This window comes from Meriones unguiculatus, chromosome X (assembly GCF_030254825.1).
Source record: "Meriones unguiculatus strain TT.TT164.6M chromosome X, Bangor_MerUng_6.1, whole genome shotgun sequence".
NCBI classification, from domain to species: domain Eukaryota; kingdom Metazoa; phylum Chordata; class Mammalia; order Rodentia; family Muridae; genus Meriones; species Meriones unguiculatus.
Window position 1 is genome coordinate 90,589,518 of NC_083369.1, and position 15,936 is coordinate 90,605,453.

General features: G+C 40.1%; 1 protein-coding gene across 5 annotated transcripts in view; it reads right to left on the minus strand.

The window, feature by feature from the left end:
- The window catches only part of Prrg1 (proline rich and Gla domain 1), a 123,100-nt gene extending 107,776 nt beyond the window's left edge, over nucleotides 1–15,324 (minus strand). For 4 of the 5 annotated variants that reach the window (XM_060374522.1, XM_060374520.1, XM_060374521.1 and 1 more), the window contains exon 1: nucleotides 15,191–15,324. The gene's annotated coding sequence lies outside the window, so the exon portion shown is untranslated. Of the gene's footprint in view, nucleotides 1–15,126 lie in introns of all 5 variants that reach the window. The other variant, XM_060374519.1, reaches the window with a different exon arrangement.
- Nucleotides 15,325–15,936: the final 612 nt, after the last annotated feature.

Sequence of the window (15,936 nt, forward strand, 5' to 3'; positions counted from 1 at the left end):
GACTCTACTAAAACATACTTTGTACAAATTGTTGTAACATAATCCAACTTTGTATAATAAGTCATTTTTCAATTAAGCAAAAAAGGAAGTGAAGGAAAACAGATACTCATATGGAGTAGGAGGCAAAGGAAGAAATTCTGTTCAGAATGATTTCAGTTTATGTTAAGCAATCATGTATATGTTCCTAAGTCTTCATGAAGAAAAGAATCTGTGTTTCCGAAAGAATTGGAATTTCCTTTTGAGGTTCCAGGGAAGACTGCTTTTAAATCTGTGAGAGAAATTTGTTCCAGAATTAATGTTGTTGTTTGCTGTTTGTTGAGGTTTAGAGCATTTCACCTCATGCCATATAGAGACAAGCAATAAAATACACTTTAATTATGTTAATATTAAAAAGGCGAATCTGGCTAAACATAAATTTTTGAAGTTTTTTATATGTAAAATGAGTCTGAGTCATGATGTTAATTGATTCATTTTCCCCTCCCCCCCCAAAAAAAAGAGTAAAAGTTGAGGAAGGAGTTTAAGAGAATGAAAAGTCAAGTAAAATGAAGCAGAAAAGTAGGGATCATCATGTGAAATCAAGTATATTTTGAATGAACCAAATACACTTTGATCCAAAAAGAAACAAAACAAAATAAAATAAAAACAACAAAACACCATTAAAATTTATCTTTCTCTGTTGTGCCTGGTGGCACACACCTTTAATGCTAGCACTGGGGATACAGAAGTAGGCAGATTTCTGAACTTGAGGCCAGCAGTGAGTTCCAGGACAGTCAGGGCTATACAGAGAGGCATTGCCTCAAATAAATAAATCAATCTTGTTTTTTACCAGAACACTGGACATGCCACTCAAATACTTACACCACTAGCATATCTGTTTTAATAGAAAATTCAAATGGATAATGTTAACTCAATAATACTGGAATGAAATACAACCATGTAAATACTTTGAAGATATATCATTTTCCCACCATTGTGAGTGAGAGACTCAAAATGAGCAAGAGAGTCATAAGCACAGGGAAACTGCACTACTAAGGACATAGTATTCATTTGACATAGGCATACATACAAGCAAAACACCACTACACATAAAACAATAATTTTTGTTGTTGTTTAGTTTTGTGTTTGTTTAGTTCTCTCTCTCTCTCTCTCTCTCTCTCTCTCTCTCTCTCTCTCTCTCTCTCTCTCTTTCTCTGGATGGTGCTGCAGAGAAAAATACAAAATCTCATTTCATATGGGATTTTTTTCCAGGCCCTTCACTCTTCAGGTTTGTTTGAGGACTCAGGTATCCATTTCTCTTAACAGAATGAGGAAATTAATGTAGAAGTAGACTAAGGGCTGCCCAATAGAGTGGCAAGGATAGTGGAAGTACATCATACTCTGATACTTTGTAATTAAGGAAACATAATTCAAACTTACTTCAAGTCAAGTAATTCCTTGTAATTAAGCAAAGAAGGCAGTATAGATTTTCTGATATTTAATTAATAGGACTAAAATTCTGGCAGAGAATTAGCCCTAATTAAAACTTAAGGTTTGCGGTGCAAATGAGGAACTAAAATAGGAAACAAAGGTTTAGGCACTCATGACTCAGAGAGGTTAGGCATCTACAAACTTTGACAAAGTGACCAACTTGATCTGCAGGGACACTGGCTGGAGTTTTCAAAAAGCACTGTGAAGGTAGAGGGCATAGCAGATTGGAGGTTCCGATATCTCTGAATGATACAATTGGTGTTAAGAATAGGTAATACATGACTAAAGACATCAGTTAAAAGCACTATCCCAGAAGCAGAAAGACACAGCGTATATACTCACTCATAAGTGGATATTAGATATATAATATAAGATAAACATACTAAAATTTGTACATCTAAAGAAGCTAAGCAAGAAGGAGGACCCTGGCTAAGATGCTCAATCCCCTTTCAGAAAGGCAGAAGATGCATAGCAGAAGAGGGGGAAAACAAGGAATAGGACAGGAGCCTGCCACAGAGGGCCTCTGAAATACTCTACCCTGCAGGGTATCAGAGCAGATGCTGAGACTTATAGCCAAACTTTGGGTGGAGTTCAGGGATTCTTATGAAAGAAGGGGGAGATAGGAAGACCTGGAGATGACAGGAGCTCCACAAGGAGAGCAACAGAACCAAAAAATCTGGGCCCAGGGGTCATTTCTGAGACTGATACTCCAACCAAGGACCATTTGGAGATAACCTAGAACACCTGCACAGATGTAGCCTATGGCAGTTCAGTGTCCAAGTGGGTTCCATAGTACTGGGAACAGGGACTGTCTCTGACATGAACTGATTGGCCTGCTCTTTAATTACCTCCCCCTAAAGGGGAAGCAGCATTACCAGATCACAGAGGAAGACAATGCAGCCACTCCTGATGAGACCTGATAGAGTAGTATCAGAAGGAAGGGGAGGAGGACCTCCCCTATCAGTGGACTTGGGGAGGGACATGGGTGGAGAAGGAGGAGGGAAAGTAGGATTGGGAGGGAAGGAGGAGGGAGTTACAGCAGGGATTCAAACTGAATAAACTGTAAGTAATAAAAATAAAAAGTAAAAAATAAATTAAAAAAGCACATGACTGCATAGTATTTGGAAAGAAACAAGGATCTCTGAATTAGGATAACAATAATACAAATGAGATGTTCAGAACTGCATTGGTCAATTTATAAACTAAAAATGAAGAAAATATTAATACATCTTACAAATATTGCCATTTGCTTTTTAAAATAAACCTCAAAATCAAAGAATATTTTTTAGAACATTGTTCATATCTGATGCAACAAATATTTGTATTATCAGAATGCTTGTGAACCTAAGGAAAGATATTTTGGTACTTCTACAGCAATAATCACGTGCTATATGCAAGGGAGAAGTAAGTTAGAAAATGAACAAGGATAAAATTACATTTAAAAAGTCAAAATATTCTGACCAATATGATTATTCTGGTCCCATAAGAAATAGTAATTCAGAAAAGGAACTTGGCATATGTTCCATTAACTGATCTTTGCAGTGATATCAAATTCTAAAACTAGGGTTATGTTTTTCACTTTTCCTGCTTTTTCCAGGAAATAAACATGGAACAGTGGATTACTCTGATAAGATATAGATTTTGTACAGATTTGTAATACCTAACACTAGGGAACAAATCATAAAGATCAGACATAATCGTGCTATAATAGAAGAGATTCAGACTATAGAGTACCTTTTTAAAATTTTTACAATTTGTTCATTATATATCCTGATTGAAAACCCCTCCCTCAACTCCTCCCAGAACCACTCACCCTACCTCTTCCTCCCAATCCCATTCCCCTACTGCACTGAAAGGGGGAATTCTCCTTTGCTATCTGCCCATAGCTTATCAAGTCTCATCAGGGTGGCCTGGATTCTCTTCCTGGCAAGACCACATTGCCAGGGACAAGTGATCAAAGAGCAGGCAACTGAGTTCATAACAAAGGCAACTCCTGCTCCCCTTAATTTGGGACCCACACAGAGACTGAGCTGCCAATCAGCTACATCTGAGCAGGAGGTCTAGGTCCTCTCCATGCACGGTTCTTGGTTGGTGCATCAGTCTCTGCAGGTTTCCCTGGTATTTTAGTTTTGTTGGTCTCCTTGTGGGGCTTCTGTCCCCTTTGTGTCATTCTATAGCCTTCTTCCATAAGACTATCCGTTCTCTGTCCAAAGTTAAGCTGTGAGTCTCAGCATCTGCTTCGATTCCTTGTTGAGTGAAGCCTACCCTCTATAGTAGGCTCCCTTCCTGTTCCCTCTCTTCTATTACTACTGGTGTCTATCCTGTTTGCATTCTGAATGTGATTTAAGATTCCTCCCTAGGGCCCTCTTGTTGTTTAGCTTCTTTAGGTCTGTAGATTTTAGTATGGCTATCCTATGTTATTTGGCTAATATTTGATTATACGTGTTTGCCATATAAGTCTTTCTGTTTCTGGGTTACCTAGTTCAGGATGATCTTTTCTAGTTCCATCCATTAGCCTGCAAATTTCATGATTTCCTTGTTTTTAATAGCTGAGCAGTATTCCATTGTATAATTGTGCTACAATTTTTGTATCCATTCTTTGTTTGCGGGACATCTAGGTATTTCCAGATTCTGGCTATTACAAACAAAGCTGCTTTATACATAGTTGAACAAATGTCCTTGTTGAAAGGTGCTTATGAAGATGATAATGGAGGAAATGAAAAAAAATTCATTAAGAAATAGAGGAAAATAAAGTCAAACAGATTATGGTCATCCGCAAAGAAATACAGGAAGATAGAACCAAACAGTTGGTGTCATTTAGAGAGGAAATAATTAAATCATTAAAAGAAACGAAGGAAAATTAAAAAAAAAAAACACGTGAAGGAATTGAAGGAAAAGCAAGAAAATACAGGTGAAGGAAATCAACAAAATGGTTCAATATCTGAAGATGGAAATGGTAATATTAAAAAAAAAACACAAAGTGAGGAAATCATGGAGAGGGAGACCTCAGGGAAGAATACTGGAACTACAGAGATAAGCATAACCAACACATTACACGAGATAGAGGAAAGAATGTCAGGTGTTTAAGATACAATGGAAGAAATCGATGCATCAGTCAAAGAAAATGTTAAATCTAAAAAATAATTCCTGACACAAACCATTCAAGAAATCAAGGACAACATGAAAAGACAAAACCTAAAAATAATAGGTAGAGAAGAAAAAGAAGATTCCCATCTCCAAAGGCCAGCAAATATTTTCAACAAAATCATAGATAAAAATGTCCCCAATTATCATGGTGAAGATATACCATTGAAAACATTTGGGGTGAAGGGAGGAGCAGCCCTGCTAGGACACAGAGGAGGACTTTGCAGCCAGTCCTGAAGATACCTGATAAAACAGGGTCAGATGAAAGGGGAGGAGGTCCTCCCCAATCAGTGGAATTGGAAAGGGGCAGGGAAGAGGTGACAGAGGGAGGGTGGGATTGGGAGGGAATAAGAGAGGGGGAAACAACTGGGATACAGAGTTAATAAAATCTAACTAATAATAAAAATTTAAGAAAGAAAAAAAAAGAAAATGTCCCCAATTTAAAGGAGAGACCTATAAGCATACAAGAGGCCTATAGAACACCCAATAGATTAGACCAGAAAAGAAAATCCTCCTCCCACACAAAAATCCAAACAGTAAATATACAGAATGAAGAAAAAATGCCAAGTAACATATAATCGCAAACTCATCAGAATCACACCTGACTTCTCAACAGAGACTATGAAAGCCAGAGGGGCCTGGATGGATATCATGTACACCCTAAGGGAACACAGATGTCAGCCCAGGCTACTATTACTATACCCAGCAAAACTCTCAATCATCATAGATGGAGAAAACAAGATACTGAATGACAAAAACAAATTTAAACAGTACCTACTGACAAATCCAGCCTTACAGAACACGCTAGAAGGAAAAATGCAACCCAAGAAGGTTACCTACACCCAGGAAAACACAGGAAAAAAGTAACCTCACTACAGCAAAACTAAAAGTATCTAAGTTCACACACACACACACAATACCACAACCAACAACAACACCAAAGAACAATCTAATAGTCACTGGTCATTAATCTCTCTCAACATCGATGGACTCACCTCTCCAATAAAAAAGATACAGACTAACTGAATGGATACTTAAACAAGACTCAACATCCTACTGCATACAAGAAACACACCTCACCTCAGCGACAAAGATAGACATTATCTGAGAGTAAAGGGCTGGAAGATGGTTTTCCAAGCAAACGAACCTAAGAATAAGCAGGAATAGCCATTCTAGTATCTAATAAAATAGACTTTCGACCAAAATTAATCAAAGGAGATGGGGAAAGTCACTTCACACTCATCAAAGGAAATTTAAACCAAGAACACATCTCAATTCTGTACATCTATGCTCCAAATAAAAGGGCACCCACATTTGTAAAAGAAACATTAATAAAACTTAAACCACAAATGGATCCCCACACATCAATAGTGGGAGACTTCAACAGCCCACTCTCATCAAAAGACAGGTCACCAAAACAGAAACAAAACAAAGAAACAATGATACTAACAGATGTCATGAATCAAATGGACCTAACAGACAACTACAGAACTTTTCACCCAATGCCAAAAGAATTTACCTTCTTCTAGGCACCTCATGGAACTTTCTCCAAACTAGACTATATAATTGGTCACAAAGCAAGCATCAACAAATACAAGAAGTATGAAATAATCCCTTGTATCCTATCTGACCACGATGGTCTACAGCTGGACCTCAAGAACAACAGAAATAGCAAAAAGCCTACACACACAAGGAAACTGAACAGCTCTCTACTCAATGACAGCTGGGTCAGGGGAGAAATAAAGAAATCAACGACTTTCTTGAATTCAATGAAAATGAAGGCACAACATACCCAACCTTATGGAAAACAATGAAAGCAGTGCTAAGAGGAAAGTTCACAGCACTAAGTGTTTTCACAAAGAAATTCAAAACATCTCATACAAGCAACTTAAGGGCACACTTGAAAGCCCTAGAACAAAAAGAAAGATCAGACACACCCAAGAAGAGTAGATTGCTTTAAATAATCAAAATAATCAGGGCTTACATCAATAAACTACAGAGACAACAATTCAGAGAATCAACAAAACCAAGAGCTGGGTTTTGAGAAAATCAACAGGATAGGCAAACTCTTAGCCAAACTAAAAGGTAGAGAGACACTGTAAAAATCAACAAAATCAAAAGTTAAAAGAGGGACATATGATAGGCCAGGTTCAGATAGAAGGGGAGGAGGACCTCCCCTATCAGTAAACTAGGGGAGGTGCATAAGGAGAGAAGAGGGAGGGAGAGTTGGATTGGGAGGAGATGAGGGACTGGGCCACTGCCATGATACAAATGGAATAAACTGTAAAGAATGATGATAATAATAATAATAATAATAATGATAATGAAAAAAAAGAGGGATTTAACAACAGACAGTGAGGAAATACAAGCAATCATTAGGTCTTATTTCAAAAAACTATATGCAACAAAATTCGAAAATATAAATGAAATGGAAATTTTTCTTGATTGATTCCCCTTACCAAAGCTGAATCAAGATCAGGTAAATAAATTAAATTAAATTAAATAGAAATAATAAATAGAATAAATAAATAGGAAATAGAAACTGTCATCAAAAGTCTCTCATCTAAAGAAAGCCCAGGGCCAGTTTCAGTGCAGAATTCTACCAGACCTTCAAAGAAGAGCTAACACCAATACTCTTTAAACTATTCCACAAACTAGAAACTGACTATAAAGTGCTTTATACAAGACACTATTACTAAAAAATGAGCCATTTGCTTACCCAAGATTTTGGAAAATGACATACACCTTACCTTCTAAGACAGTCTTGAAAGATGAATAGAAACAGAAAGCAGGAAACTTACTTCAAGTCAAATGTTTCAAATATAACATATTTTCGTAAAGAAAACCAATGTTACAAATGTGAAGCACTAAAAAGTGTCAAAAGTTCAAAGAGTTATTTCAATCTTAGTCCATTTAATTGTCAAACCTTTCAAGAAGACAGTATATTTTATCAAAAGTTCATCATAGGTCTTTGAATGAGCTTGAAAATAACACCAATTATTATTACACAGTATAGAGAAAGCAAAGTAACTATAAGCATTTTAAGATAAGTGATTACCTCATCTATGGCTCTTTGGTTACTTCAATATGTCTGATAACATTTTTAAATAGTATCTATGCTTAAAACATTAAAAAGTATATAGACAGTATGAGACCCCTTATATTCAAGGGTACTTAATAAATGCTGAATTAGAGTTCATCGTATATAATTTTTAAGATGTACTTATTTTGTTTCCATGCATGGTTTCCTTACATGTATATACGCCATGTGCACGCCTGATGCACAGAGATCAGAAGAGGGCATCAAATCACCTGAAACTGGAATTACGGACACTTTATGAGCTACTGTGTGGTTACTGGGAACTGAACCCTGGTCCTCTATAAGAACAGCAAGTGTTATTAATCACTAAACCATCCTTCTACCACCCACCCCCAAGTATATATATGCATATATATATAATGCTTAAGTCTGAGCTCTTATTTTCAGTATACACTGGCACAGAGTCAACCATTTCTATTCTTAAATGGGAGAATGGAAGCAATGAAAGGAGAGATGTGACAAAAGGAAAACTGAAATCAAACAGAGAAAGCATCTGATCCTGTAGCTACACGTCCAGCATCTGGGGCATATAGTGTGATATGAATGTCGAAGATATTGGGAAGCTCTATGCATATGGTCTTGCAGCAAGCAATTCCCATGACAGTTCTCTTATAATAACTCAGTTCACTGCCTGCAGCTTTCCTCAGCAGCAATTCAATCCTCCTTGCTTCTCTAAATTCTGGGTCTCTACTGTATTCATATCTTTATACATTATTTTCTCAAGGACTGACTACAGAGATCCTGACCCTGCCACACACTGCCTGTAACCCCATATACACACTCTTATGTTGAAACGTGGGAAAAGTTTTCAGGACCTACCAAGCCTTACCTCCCTGAAGGCCTGAAAATAGTGGATAAAATTGTGAAGTTTGCTAGCAATCCAAGCAGTAGGCTGAGCCTCCTTGAATAATAATTGCAAAAGCTTCCAAGTGTCTACACAACTGTACACATGGAACCACTTCCTTAAGTGTCCCTGTGCAAGCAGGGCATTCCAGTTTAGATGGATAATCTACACTGTTAACATAACTGGTTATTCTATTACCATAGGAGGCACATCTCTGGGCTAGCCTTTGAGGGCATATCTAAAGAGGTTTTACAGTGTAGAAGACATAACCTGAATGACTGGTGTCTCATGCTTAATAAAAAGGTGGAAAAAGAAGTTAGCATTCATTTCTTTTCTTTTTAAAAAGATGTATTATTATTTTATGGGTATGAGTGTTTTGTTTGCATGTATGTATGTGCACTGTATACACACCTGGTACCCATGGAGGCCAGAAGAGGTCACTGGATCACCAAGAATTAGAGTTACAGATTGTTGTGAGCCACCATACATGTGATGGGAACCCAACCCAGCTCCTCTGGAAAAGCAGGAAATGCTTTTAACCACAGAACCATCTCTCAAACCCAATATCTCTGCTTCTTGACTACAGATAAAATGTGACTAGATAAAGCAGGATCCAGGATGGCAACAGCTACCAGCACCCACAGGACCGCAGAAACACTCTGAGGAGTCTGAAAGACCCAAGGAAGCTTCAGGGGAGACTCATCTGCAGAGGATGAGTCTGCAGGGTCTGTAGCACTTCTGGAACAATCTTTTTTTTTTTAAAGCAAGTTGGATTGGTGTGGTGATACACAACTGTAATCCCAGCACTTGGGAGGCAGAGACAGGCAGATCTCTGTGAGTTCCAAGCCAATGTGATCTAGAACAAAGTTGATTTCCTGGACAGCCAAGGGTATACAGAAAAACCCTGTCTTGAAAAAAACAGGCAGGTCTTATGGGAAGATGCTCTTAAAAAATGTTCTCTCCTACAGGTGGATACAAAGTGAATAAACTGTAATTAATAAAAACAAAAAAAATTTAAAAAACAAAAAAAGTGTTCTCTTGGGCTGGGCTGGAGAGACAACTCAGCCGTTAAAGGCTAGGCTCACAACCAAAAATATGAGTGTTTTCATGGAGGTGAAAAAGGGGGGGCAGAGCAGAAGCAACACACAGCATGGGGGCGCTGTTGCAGCAGACAACATGTTTATGCTGCTTGCCTTACTGTGGGGAGGAGAGCATGGTGGCACTGCCTAAGGCCTGCAAGCCCAGTGAACCTGCTGGGCAGCAGGCACAAAGGACAGGGAAATGTACAGCCAATGGCATGGAGATCTCAAGGATCCTACCCCAGGACTGGAAGCACTACCCAGCCACAAGATCAGCCTGACTCTGGGCAAGAACAGGATATTTACTAGAAACCTTGAACCAGACAATAAATCATTGCAATAAGTATTTGCACGTAAAGGTGTTTGGGCATTATATATATGCCATGTGACATACAGAAGTTTGCAATGCCATTTTAATAAACGAATGTGCCATAGAGGTAGGAAAGATGGTAGAATAGAGTGGGCATACAGAGAGGCAGAACTAGAGATACAGCAGAGGTCAGAGTTTTGGGAGTGTGGCTGTAGCAGACAAAGGAGGGCCCACAAGGGTGGTGTGCAAGATCAAAAACTCAAATGACAACACATGCTGGAGAGGTTGTGGAGAAAGGGGAACCCTCCTCTATTGCTGGTGGGAATGTAAACTGGTACAAACCCTTTGGAAGTCAATCTGGTGCTTTCTCAGACAATTAGAAGTAATGCTACCTCAAGACCCAGCTATACCACTGCTGGGTATATACCCAAAATTTGCTCAAGTACACAACAAGGACATTTGCTCAACCATGTTTGTAGCAGCTTTATTTGTAATAGCCAGAACTTGGAAACAACCCAGATGTCCATCAACGGAGGAATGGATACAGAAATTGTGGTATTTTTACACAATGGAATACTACTCAGCAATCAAAAAGGAGGAAATCATGAAATTTGCAGGCAAGTGGTGGGATCTATAGAAGATCATTCTGAGTGAAGTATCCCAGAAGGAGAAAGGCAAACATGGTATATACTCGCTTATATAGACCTACAAGATATGATAAACATAATGAAATCTACACACCTAAAGAAGATAATCAAGAAAGCGGACACGGGAGAATATGATCAATCCTCATTTAGAAAGACAAATGGGATGTGCATTGAACGTATGACAGGAGTCTACCGCAGAAGGCATCTGAAAGACTCTACCTAGCAGTGTTTCAAAGCAGACACTAAGACTCATAACCAAACCCTCAGCAGAGTGCAGGGAATCATATGAAAGAAGGGGAGTTAGTATGATATGGAAAGGATAGGAGCTCTACAAGGACCAAATATATCCGGGCACAGGGTCTTTTCTGAGACTGACACTCAACCAAGGACCATCTATGGATATAGCCTAGAACTTCTGCTCGGATGTGGCCCGTGGTAGTTCAGTAACCAAGTAGTTTCCCAAAGTAAGGGGAACAAGGACTATTTCTAACAAGATCTCAAGGGCAGGCTCTTTGACTCCCCCACCACCCAGGGGAGTAGCAGTCCTGTTAGGCCACAGAGGACGACTCTGCAGCCAGCCCTGAAGATACCTGATAAAACAGGGTCAAATGAAAGGGGAGGAGGTCCTCCCCTATCAGTGGACTTGGAAAGGGACAGGGAGGAGACCAGGAAGGGAGTGTGGGGTTGAGGAGGGAATGAGGGAGCGGGATACAGCTGGGACACAGAGTTAACAAAATGTAACTAATAAGAAAAATAAAATTAAAAAAATGTTCATAAAAAGAAAAAAAAGCAATGTAGTATTGACAAGATAATAGACTTCAGTCAGTGTAATAGAATAGGGTCTCATAAATGGATACAGATTAATACAACTAACTTGTTTTTGACAAAGAAATATAAACCTTTCAATAAATACTACAAGAACAGGATATCCAAGTGAGAAAACAGAAATGAATATAGAAAGCCAGGCATGGTGGTTATTCATCTTTAGTTCTAGCACTTGGCAGAGGCAGAGGCAGGGGCAATCTGTGACTTTGAGGCCAGCTTGGTCTGAAAACCAAGTTCCACAGCAGTCAATTCTTGATAGTGAGATCCTGTCTCTTTGCAATGGGTAAATCATTCAGAAGATAAAAGCAGAGGACAGGACTGTTGAGATTTGAGTGGATCAGACAAGTTAATTCCCTGACATACCTAGATGTAACTAGAAAGCCAGTAATACTGTTGGAGTTAAGAGAGCTGTCTTAGACAAGATAGCAGAAATAATCAGACCAAGCTGATTCAGCAATTAAAAACAAAAATCATGGAATTTGCAGGCAAATGGATGAAACTAGAAAAGATCATCCTGAGTGAGGTAACCCTGAGGCAGAAAGACACACATGGTATATTCCCACTTTTAAGTGGATATTAGCCATATGATATAGGACAAACATACTAAAAATCTATAGTCCTAAAGAAGGTAAACAGCAAGGAAGACCCTAGGGAAGAGGCTTAATCCTCATTCAGAAGGGCAAACAGGATAGACATCGAAAGTAGGAGACAAGGAACAGGACAAGAACTTTCCACAGATGGCCTCTGAAAGACTCCACCCATCAGGGTATTGAAGGGGACATTGAGACTCATAGCCAAACTTTGGACAGAGTGCAGGAATCTTATGGAAGAAGGGGGAGACAGAAAGACCTGGAGGGGACAAGAGCTCCACAAGGAGACCAACAAAGCCAAAATTTTCTGGGCTCAGGGGGTCCTGCAGAGACTGATGAATCAACCTTGCATGGAGAGGACCTTGACCCCATGCTCAGGTGTAGCCCATGGGCAGCTCAGCTCCATGTGGGTTCCCTAGTCAGGGAAGCAATGGCAGTCACTGACATTAACTCAGTTGCCTATTCTTTGATCACCCCCCCCTGGTGAGGTGGCCTTACTAGGCTACACAGAAAAAGGATCCAGACAGTCCTAATGAGACCTGATAGGCTAGGGTCAGATAGTAGGGGAGGAGGATCTCCCCTATCAGTGGACTAGGGGAGAGACATTCGGGATTGGGGGGAGAGAAGAAGGGAAGGTGGGGCTGGGAGGAGATGAAGGAGGGGCCTACAGCCGGGATACAAAGTGAATAAATTATAATAATAAATAATAATAATAAATGAAAAAAGAAAAAAGTTATTAAATTAAAAAAAAAATACAAAAGGACTCCTTAGCTAAAGGCTCAAACCACCTTAAGATTCAGGAGTACAACATTTCGTAGGTAGCAGTTTTCTTTAGTTATGTTAACTTTTAGTAAATAGCACTTGGTGAGCTGCATTCATCTTTAGTATTACCTAAATTCAAGTAGCACCTTATTTATGTTTTTCTGCACATGACAAATATGTGTGCACTGACTATTCACTAGCTTTGGTCTCTTCTACAATGTGTGCTTTTATGATCTTCATTTTCCCTCTTGTCTACAGTTTTTACCCCTTCTTTATGATTATAAACTATCTCTAACACATGAGAATATATCTATGTTCTCATTCTTTATCCATATTTAAGAAATGTTTCCTAAATATTAAATAAGTTCAAAATTACTTCTATTACTTCATGACTTATCTTTCTAATTGCACTTAATAATATGCAACCATAAATTATTGGACACTTACCATAGGCAAGGCAGGCCTATTATTTGGGTAGCAAGAGAAACAATAAGGTTAGTGCTTTCAATTAAACAGTTAAAGGATGATTACTCCTGAAGCAGTTGGGAAATTTTTGGAATAAGTTAATTAGCACGAGTCTGAAGTATGAATAGGAGTTCACTGAGCTCTTGGAAAAGGTGAAATATCCCTCTTCCAATTTTGATAATATTATTACAAATATCATTTGAATAATCGGAGAAAAAATAAATAAAAATAACAAGAAAACAAAAAGAAAGTCTGCTTAATTTATTTCATATCTTGAGAGTAAATGTTTAGCTCTTTTCATTTATTTTTTTAAAAAGATTTATTTTATTATGTACACAATGTTCTGCCTCCATGTATACTCCAGAAGAGGGCCAGAAGAGGGCACCAGATCTCATTATAGATGGTTGTGAGCCACCATGTGAATGCTGAGAATTGAACTCAGGTATTTGGGAAGATCAAGCAGTGTTCTTAACCTCTAAGCCATCTCTATAGCCCAAGAGAGTAAATGTTTATAAAACAGGGTTTACAATCAAGGAAGAGTTGTGGAGAAGGAAGCTCATTTTGTTATGTTGTATTAAGTTAAAACAAATGAGTTAAAATTTAAATGAAATCCTACGGGCTTTTATCCAATTTTACAATACTTTCCCCTAATGTTTTATATTTTTAAAATAATTTTTCTTTCTTTTTTTTTTTCCAAGACAGGGTTTCTCTGTGTAGCTTTGGATGTCCTGGACTCACTTTGTAGACCAGGATGGCATTGAACTCACAGAGTTCCGCCTGCCTCTGCCTGGGATTAGAGGCGAGCACCACCATGCTAGGCTCTTAACATCATTTTTAAAGTTTCTAAAGTGAGGCTGCCTAAGTATCTGGAAGTCTTCATCAAAACAATGGACAATAATCTAGCTAAATTTACTGACTTGCACACCTTCACATTTTTCAAAGTCTTGCCTTACACTGTGACTATAAAAAAGAATTCATCTAGCTCTATCTTGCCACTCCACATCTTCTCCCTTTCATTCACATTCTCTTATTTCTTCTCAAATTCCATTAGTTTTGTTTTTTTCTCGTTTGAATTCTTAAAACGTATGTGAATAACATAATCACACACACGCACACACACACACACACACACACACACACAAATATCCAGTCACATTCCCATGGGGAACATTCTTACTCTCAAAATCAACAGACCAGGAAAAAGAGAACAGTCTCCTCAGGAACTTGCTATGTCTTTCCAGAAGCTCCCCCCAACTTTAGGCCCTCATAGATTCCCCACCCCTAGCGCGGCAACTTGATTGACTTCTGAAGGGGGTATGCGCACACTCCCGTATACACACACACAGACACACACACGTGCACGCTCGTCCCTTCCCCCCTCCCTCTGTCAGCCACCACTGCCTACAAAACAGCTATAGCCTTTGTTAAAAATGTCCAGGCGCAATGAATCAGAAGAGGGACACAGTCCCGTCCCGAGGAAAGGAAAGTCTGCAGGAACGCCACACCCTCTATTGCAACAGCTTAGTCAGACAGCCCACTTCCCCCATATCCTCTCCTCAGCAGGAGGAAACGCTCCTGCACACTGTGCACACCCAGAAAGCAGCGCGAGGGTAATGAGTAAGCTCAGGGGCACCAAGCAGGGGGCTGAACTTGAAGCTGGGCCACCCTCCAAGGCTCTCGGGCGAACCTCCGGTCTGGCCAAGACCAAGTGCGGACTTGCAGCTTCCCCAGCTTTCTTCCCCTTCCAGTTCAGCCGTCCCTACACACCTTCCTGAGTCCCGCCACCGCTCACTCCTGTCCGCACGCCCACGGAGCCAGACAAGCGCGGGCAGCCCCGCCACCGACCAGCCTGCAAGAGTTTCCCCTAACCGGGTCAAAGTCTTCCATACACACCCGGGTCCCTCTGGGGCTGCAACCACGCTTTCTCGTAAGAGTCCTGCACCGCTACCCCACTCACCGCAAGTCTGGCTCTGGTACGAGGCTCTAGAAGAGCGTTAAGCCGCGCCTGCGCACTCCCGCTACTGCCCAGCGAGGACCGGATCGGGAGCCAGCTGCTGCTGCAAGGAGGAATAGAAGCTGTGGCGCTGCCTCCAGTAGGGTTAAGAAAGAAGAGGAGGGGCCAGGAATGGTGGGAAGCAAGGGGCGGGGCCGGGCTGGGCAGGCAATGGAAGAGTGGAGCTTCCAGCAACCCTGTACCTTAGGCCTTTGAGCTGGGGGTGGGGGTGGGGGTAGGAGGTAGCCGTTGCCCCATCTGTGCCTCCCCATATTCATCCCCAGTAAACCTTGCTTGAAATAGGACCAAACAGTTGTCAGAGCAGCCGGTCTCTTGTCTCACCACCTCATTATTTCTTTTCCTTTATTATTTCTCATTTCAAGTTAGTGGAGTGGAAACTTCTCATCTACAGGCCTTCTGGAGAACACATGTATGGGAGCCTACTGATGACCGGACAACCAATTTTTGAGTGTTGTTAATAGCTCAGGGAATTGCCCTTTCCCTGGAGGCAAACTTGCTGTACTGCTTCTTAACAACTTTTGGGGCCAACATTTTCATTCTCTTCAAAACAGATTTTTTTTTTTGAGGGGAATACTGGGTGGGGGGCAGGATTTTGCTTCGAGGCCCGGGTGTTTTCATACCCCGTGAAGATCCTGCCTCAGCTTCCCAAGTGCTGGTATTATATGTGTCTATCACAACACCCTTCTCTG